The 8,151-nt window shown below is 38.3% G+C and overlaps 1 non-coding gene across 1 annotated transcript; it reads left to right on the top strand.

The window, feature by feature from the left end:
- The first annotated feature begins 1,166 nt into the window (after positions 1 to 1,166).
- On the top strand, positions 1,167 to 1,300 carry LOC129463312 (U8 small nucleolar RNA). Its single transcript, XR_008651106.1, has one exon. It is a non-coding gene; the product is annotated as a U8 small nucleolar RNA (small nucleolar RNA).
- The last annotated feature ends 6,851 nt before the right edge of the window (positions 1,301 to 8,151 follow it).

The following is an 8,151-nucleotide window of genomic DNA, read 5'->3' as shown; positions in this document are numbered from 1 at the left end:
TGTAGGTGAGGACCCTGGAAGTATGCACTGAGGGTCTGTCCCAGCCTCGGTCTCTCAGCATTGCATCAGCTATTTGGATGGAGGCATGAATGATAGTTGTTGGGGGCTGAGTTGTGTCCTTCGTAAAGAAATGTTGACATCCTAACCCTCAGTACCTGTGAGTGTGACCTTATTTGGAAATAGGATCTTTGCAGATAATTCGTTAAGATGAGATCATACTGGATCAGGGTGGGCCCTAGATTCAATGACTGTTCTCCTTATAAGAAAGCCATGTGGAGATGCACAAACACACACCAAAGGAAGATGCGCATGTGAATTCAGAGGCAGAGATTGAAGTGAGGCCAAGGAATGTGAAGGGCTGCTGGCACCCACCAGAAGCTGGGAGACCTGAGGAGAGATTATTCCTGGATCCTTCAGGGGTGCATGGCCCTGCCAACACCTTGGTTTCAGACTCTCAGCCTCCAGAACTGACAGAGAGTAAATTTCTGTGGTTTTAAGCCTCCTACTTTGTGGTAATTTGTTATGGTAGTCCATTAGCAAACCAAACAGCAATTTATCCTTCTTGTAGATGAGACACTGCTGGTTGCCTACCCGGCTGCCATTCACCCATTCTCCTTACATTATAACCCTGAGTTTGTTCAGCATCACACAGAAATGTGCTCAGGGAAGGTGGCCCAATACTCGAGGGAAAATGAATGGCCCAAGCCAGTCAGAGTACATTCATTTCCCTTTGCTAGGAATCGTGGAGGGGATGACACTTGACTCTGCTTTGGCCTCTGAAATGTGAGGGAAAGTCTGTGGGCAGCCTCCGGGCAGCACTGAAGGAAAGCCTCCTCTGCCTTCATTCCTGCCTGAGAGATGGTCATGTGAGGATTTACTGTCTGCAGCCGCTGAAGCCCTGGCTCAGCCATGACAGAAGGTGACCCAGGGCCGTGATATTGTTGAGCTGTTAAACCCACAACCTTCAAATGGACTTTTTGTCATGTGAGAAAGATGAACTTATATTATTTGGTTGGATGTGCTGTTACTCACAGCTGAAGACAATCTAACAGGCATACTGGTCCTGATCATTAATACCACTGATAATGGAATCAGGATTAAAAATAACCTAAGACCGGAAGACTTGCTCCAAATAAAACAGACAAACTGGAACAGGAATAAATGCATCATCAGGTGGGATAATTCTTACCTATTTCTCCTTTTGGAGGGCAGAAAGAATAGGCTGATTGGAGATGCATGAAACATGGTTAATGTCTCTGGGTAATCAGGACTTGCAACACCCCGATTACTCCTTTCTGATTCTCTGTGAAGAAAAAAAAAAGGAATAAATGTAAAATTTTTGCATTAGGGAGGAAGATGACTTGCTCTATTAAGATAAAATATAAATGAATATATATTTTAAAATTCTGTATGTCAAAAATACCATGGATAAATTTAAAAGAAAAATTACATACTTGGAAAATTACAACACAATAAAATATGAAAGTTTGTTATCCTTATACAGAGAACTCTTGCAAACCAAAAAGAAAATGGCAAAACAAAAATAAAAACAAAAAACCCCCACATACTTCAATAGAAAAATGGTAAGGAATAAGGAAAGGCAATTCCCAAAAAAAGAAATTGAATTAATCAATTAGATGAAATTCAACTTCACTGAATTCAGTAGAGAATGCAAATTAAATACAATAAAATACACAGGGATATATTCAGGTTTTGTGAAGCCTGAAACTTAAAAAAGTGTGGGAGCTGGGTCTTCAAAACTGTGATTTCAAACCTAAGTGTGAATAAAAACTTTATTTGGAATAAGAAAATAAATCACAGCAAACTATAATGTTTCAAATGCTAAAAAAAAAAAACCCACAAGTGTCAAAAAACAGCAAAAATAACATTATTTTTATTGACTAAAACTTGTTTATAAATTTTTTCCTATATTTTCTGGATGCCTACACTTTCATCATTTCTTCATTTGACAACAACTTTGTATTACTATTTTCTGTAGCGAGGATAAAAATATAATTTGTCCTAACATAGTTTATTGAACTATATTTCTTCTTATTTAGAGTTGAGATTCATAAAATGTATGACTCCACACATAGATTTGTTTGCTGTTTGTAACACTGCTATAGGTTTTTGCTTTATAAAGTCAGACATTCCAATATGTTCTCTTTCACATCATGCCCACCAAAAAGGTTAAAAAATAGATGTAGTGCATTTGTAATGGTCTATACTGCATCATGGAGTATATTCCTGAAAGAGGAGAACCATTTTGACTGGGTACAGATGAGAACTGAACCCTCCATTCATAATTTTCCACATCTGATGACTGGAAGAATAGATACAGACTAGATGCTGGCTCTGTACATTTCAAACTGTGTTTCTCTTCTACTCTTCAAGCAGTTCCAGAACCAAGGCTGCAGGCCACGATCATAGTATGATACAATCTTTATCTCTGCCTATGGTGTTGTGGAGCTGAGTGAGTTGACACAGTGGGCAGTAGCAGTGTTTTGGAGAGCCATTCCTTTACTGGGGAGCAACCATAGCTAAAAGGGACATGGAAGTCACTGTAGCTCCATACATATGTCCCACTAAACTTTAAATGTATTTTCAATTTCATCTTAGCCAACTTCCAAAAATGCCTCCAGCCAGTTGGATAAACACTCAGCACAAGGAGAAGTGTGATTGAGAATTAGAAAAACAGCTGCCTTAACATATTTTAATAAAAATCTTTAATTTTGCACATTTTATTAAAGACATCTAATCATGTTAATAAACTGCTAGAGTCATTCCCAGAGTCCTAATTAGATGTCCTAAAATGTAAGCTTTATCTTCATGGTAAATCAACTCTGGGTGTAGATACACTTGATGTTGAGTTTCCATATCAATGTCAATGTTTAAGGCAAAAATTTGATACAGTAAAAAATTATTTATATGGCCCATAATGGTCTAACACAATGAGCTTTTCCTCAGGTTGTGGATCAGATCACTTTCCACTTTTGTTCATTTCCAGTTGAAGCTGTGGAGGTGCTTATGATCATGTTGTACAAACAATATGGATGTGTGAACACTAGAATCACACACAGAGTGTGGGGCTCTCACAGGAACCAAGGTCTATGGAGGAAACAGCAGAGCCACCTCTCCAGTATCATCAGCTCAGGGCGCCTTCTCATGAAGTCATGAAGAGAAAGGACAGGCAGAACCCCTGTAATACCGGCCATTTTCCTCTTTCTCTTTCTTTCTTGACCTCTGAAGTTTAATTCAAGTAAGTTATTGATTGTATGATGAGACCTTACTATACCACATGTAACACTTATAATTTACAAAAATTAGAACAAACATTTCTGAAACATTTTGGGAATGTAATTTAGCATTATGCATCAAAAGCCCCCCAAAAAGTTCATACCCCTAAAGATTCACTTTCCAGCAATTTATCCTAACTAAATCATTATGAATATATTAAAATATATAGCTACAAGTGTGTTCACTGCTAAATTATTTTTTAATTTTTTTTTATTTTTAGAGAGGGAGTCTTGCTTTGTTGCATAGGCTGGACTGAGACTCCTGGGCTCAAGCAGTCCTCCTGCCTCAAGCAGTCCTCCTGTTGCATAGGCTGGACTGAAACTCCTGGGCTCAACTAGTCCTCCTAGTCTCCTGAGTAGTTGGGATTACAGGTGCAAGCTACCATGCCTGGCCCTAGGCTTTTAATCAGTAAAAACTGGAAATGATCTATTACTATATGGCCAATGATATGGAATTGTTTAAATTAATTATAGTATATTTACACAATGGAATACACACATTGGTTCAAATGGCAATGTAAAGAAATGTGAAAGATCTGCTTGAAGAAAAAATTGAATGCTATTAAGAACACAGCAGATAATTTGTATAAATGAAAACAAATACCTTGCTCTTGGATAGGAAGAGAAATACTGTCATGATTAATTATTAATCTAAAAATTTAACCTCATCTCAATTAAAAATAACAATCAGAATTATCAAAAAATGAGAAAATATGACTGCAAAGTCTAATGAAAGTATAAATGGCAAGAATAACCAGAAAATTTGTAAAAGGAAGTGAAGGGACTATCCCTACTAAATAGTAAAATATATTATAAAACACTGCAGTAATTAAAACTACATCCATTCATGAGTGGATGTGCAGAACTGAACAGAGTCTAGAAAAACTAGACTCTGATGTAATAAGGAACAGAGTATATGATAGAAATGGCCTTTCAACTTAAAGGAGAAAATGGTGGCTTGTTGAATAAATTGTATTAAGACAAGTAACCAACTCATACACTAAAATTAATTCCAGGTGGACTGTAAAATAAAAAGTATAAAATTAAAATTTAAAATGTAAAGGCAGGCCGGGCGCGGTGGCTCACGCTTGTAATCCCAGCACTTTGGGAGGCCGAGGCGGGTGGATCACGAGGTCAGGAGATCGAGACCACGGTGAAACCCCGTCTCTACTAAAAATACAAAAAATTAGCCGGGCGTGGTGGCGGGCGCCTGTAGTCCCAGCTACTCGGAGAGGCTGAGGCAGGAGAATGGCGTGAACCCGGGAGGCGGGGAGCTTGCAGTGAGCCGAGATCGCGCCACTGCACTCCAGCCTGGGTGATAGAGCGAGACTCCGTCTCAAAAAAAAAAAAAAAAAAAAAAAAAAAAAAATGTAAAGGCGGATGCACAGAAATATTTTTAATTTTAAATTTTTAAAAATTAAGAAAAATTTAAAAAATATGTAATTTTAGTATAGGAGAGGCAAATAGTATATATAAGCCAATACAAAGCTCACAAGCCATAAAATATATATAAAAATGATTACATAAAATTTTGAACATTTTGAAAAGAAAAAATGTCATAAATAATGTCTGAAGGGAAAATGATAACTTGGGAAAAAGATTTCAATGTGGATGACAGTCAAAAGGCTTATTTCTCAATATATAAATATTTTTAAATAATAAATAAGAAAAAGGCCAGTAAAAACATGGTTATCCACAACTACAGAGCTTCTCATAAGATATCATAGAAAAATATGTTTTCTATTTTTTATTACTTAGCTTTACTGATGTATAATTTACATACAACAAAACCTGCCAATTCTAAATGTAAAGTTTGATGAATCTGTTTATGGTTGGTAATTACCACCACAATTAGGATATAGAATTTTTCCATCATCCAAAACAGTTTCCTCTTGCCCTTTTACAATCAGTCTTCTTACCCCACCCCTGACATCTGGGAACCACTATGCCCTTTTGGTTACTATGGTTTTGTCTTTTCTAGAATTTCATAAAAATGAAATTATATAGTATGAGTCTTTTGTATCTAGCTTCTTATACTTAGCATAATGCTTTTGAGATTCATCCATGTTGTTACAAGCAAATGTAGTTAATTTCTTTTTTATTGCTGAGTAGTAAATATTCCATTGTATGGATATACCACAATTTGCACCAGTTGATGAAAATTTGGGTTATTTCCAGTTTGGGGCCATTATGAATAAAGCTGCTATGGACAAGTCTGTGTGGACATGTTTTCATTTTTCTTGGGTGAATATCTAAAGAATCGAATTTCTAAGTCATATGTAAGTATATATGTAATTATAAAAGAAACTGGGCCAGGCATGGTGGCTCACGCCTGTAATCTCAGCACTTTGGGAGGCTGAGGTGGGTGGATCACCTGAGGTCAGGAGTTCGAGACCAGCCTGGCCAACATGGTGAAACCCCATCTCTACTAAAATATATTAATTAGCTGGGCATGGTGGCGCATGCCTGTAATCCCAGCTACTCAGGAGGCTGAGGCAGGAGGGTCGCTTGAACCTGGGAGGCAGAGATTGTGGTGAGCCGAGATCATGCCACTGCACTCCAGCCTGGGGAACAGAGCAAGACTCCATCTCAAAAAAAAAAAAAAAAAAAAAACCCTATCAGACCAGTTTCTAAGGTTTCTAAGGTTGGAGCATGGGGAGAATCATTCACCAAAAAAAAGTAGAGAGTTCTTCCCAGAAGAAAGGGGAAGGGTGTGAGGCATAAGTAATTTCCACTTTTTTTGAAATATAGAAAACCATTTTTCAAAGTAGTATCATTTTACATTCCCATCAGCAGCATATGAGAGTTCCAGTTGCTCCATATCCTTGCCAGAACATGAAATGATCAGTCTTTTTCATTGTAGCCATTCTTAAATGTGTGCAGTAATATCTTCTAGTGATTTCAATTTGTATTTCCCTAATTAATGATTAATGATGTTGAACATTTTTTTCATGTACTTTTTGTTTTTCCTTTTGTATTTTTTCTTTGGTGAAATGTCTGTTCAAATATTATATAATTTAAGGCACTTGTTTGCTTATTGCATTATTTCTGTCATTTCATGGTCTGTTTCTATTGGTTGATTTTTCAACCTGCTTACAAGTCATGTTCTTTGTATGCCTGATAATTTTTGTTTGCATGTTGGACATTGTGAGTTTTACCTTATTGGGTGTTGGGTTTTGTTGTTGTTTGTCTGTTTTGTAACTAATTTTGGACTTTTTTTTCTCTGAGCACAGTTAAGTTATTTGAGATCAGTTTGATCCTTTTGAAGATTGCTTTTAAATTTTGTTAAGGCAGGACCAGATAAGTGTTTATTTTAGGGCTAATTTAGCCTCCCCCTTCATTAAGATGATACCCTTCTGTGGACTCTGGCCAATGCTTTGTGTATAAAAGGTCTCTGTTTTGGCTGGTATGAAGACAATTTACTCCCAGCCCTGTGTGAGCTCCAGGAATTGTCTGGCATACTGCTTTCTGGTAGTTCTTCCCATTGCCTCACAGAATTTCACCCATGCATGCTCAGGACAGTATTCAGCTAATGACTTGAAGTGACTGCTCGGCAGATCTCTGCAGCTCTCTCTCTAATCATCTCCCTCCACTCTTATGTTCTGCTTCACAAATTCTAGCCACTTTGGCTTCCCTGGACTCTGATCTGTCTCCTGTGTTCTGTGAAATTTCTGGGCTCTGTTTGGGTTCTCCATCCCTACAGTGATGCCTGGAAACTGCTTTGAGACAGTAAGCTCAGACATAAGACTCACTTCATTTGTTTCTCTTCTCTTACTTATCACAGTCCTGTGCTGTCTGTTGTTCAATACTTAAAAACAACTGCTTCATGCCGGGCGCGGTGGCTCACGCCTGTAATCCCAGCACTTTGGGAGTCCGGGGAGGGTGGATCACGAGGTCAGGAGATCGAGACCATCCTGACTAACATGGTGAAACCCCGTCTCGTCTCTACTAAGAATACAAAAAATTAGCTGGACGTACTGGCGGCTACCTGTAGTCCCAGCTACTTGGGAGGCTGAGGCAGGAGAATGGTGTGAACCTAAGAGGCGGAGCTTGCAGTGAGCCGAGATCACACCACTGCACTCCAGCCTGGGTGACAGAGTGAGACTCCATCTCAAACAAACAAGTAAACAAAAACAGTTGCTTCTTTTTTTGATCTTGTTTTTCTAGTTGTTTGCAATGGGAGGACAATTCCCACAGCAGCCAATGCTTCATAGATGAAAGTGGAATTCTCTTTTTTCTATTTTCAACTTTAAAAATCCCAAGGGAGATCGTTGGCCCAGTTTCTGTTTGGTGATCCCCCATAAGCCAATCAAGATAGTGAGGACATATAAGAAAATCACAGTTTCTAAGGTTGGAGTGAAAAACAGAGAGCTCTTCCCAGAAGAAAGGGGAAGGGTACAGGGTAAAAACAGGTGAGAGACATCTATTATCAAAGCAGTTCTTAAGAAAAAGAACTTGAAGTCAAGCAACTGATAGAGCTGTAAGAGTTCCATTGTCTAGTAGGTGGAGTCCATTCCCCGGCCTCATGTTTTCCAGGGCCAAGGACAAACAAGAGGAGGTCCAGGATAGAGAGATACAATAAGTGTAACAGTTACACTGAAAGAGACAGAATGCAGTAAAAAACCAACTTTCTTTCTTTCTTCTTTTCCCTCCTCTACCCATCCAAGTCCGCTTTATGGACAAGTTCTTTCTCATCCCTTGTGAGAAATATGGGTTGGTCTCACTAGTTTTCTGGTCCACTTCAGCTAACAAAAAGACCTCAAGATATTTTAACCCCATGAATAGTTTCATTTTGGTAATTAAAATGCTCAGTCCTGTGCAATAGTCAAATCTGAGAATTCCACTTATAGGGAGT

This window comes from Symphalangus syndactylus, chromosome 14 (genome assembly GCF_028878055.3).
Source record: "Symphalangus syndactylus isolate Jambi chromosome 14, NHGRI_mSymSyn1-v2.1_pri, whole genome shotgun sequence".
NCBI classification, from domain to species: Eukaryota; Metazoa; Chordata; class Mammalia; order Primates; family Hylobatidae; genus Symphalangus; species Symphalangus syndactylus.
Note: the sequence above shows the minus strand (reverse complement) of the source record. Positions and strands in the feature narration are given on the sequence as shown.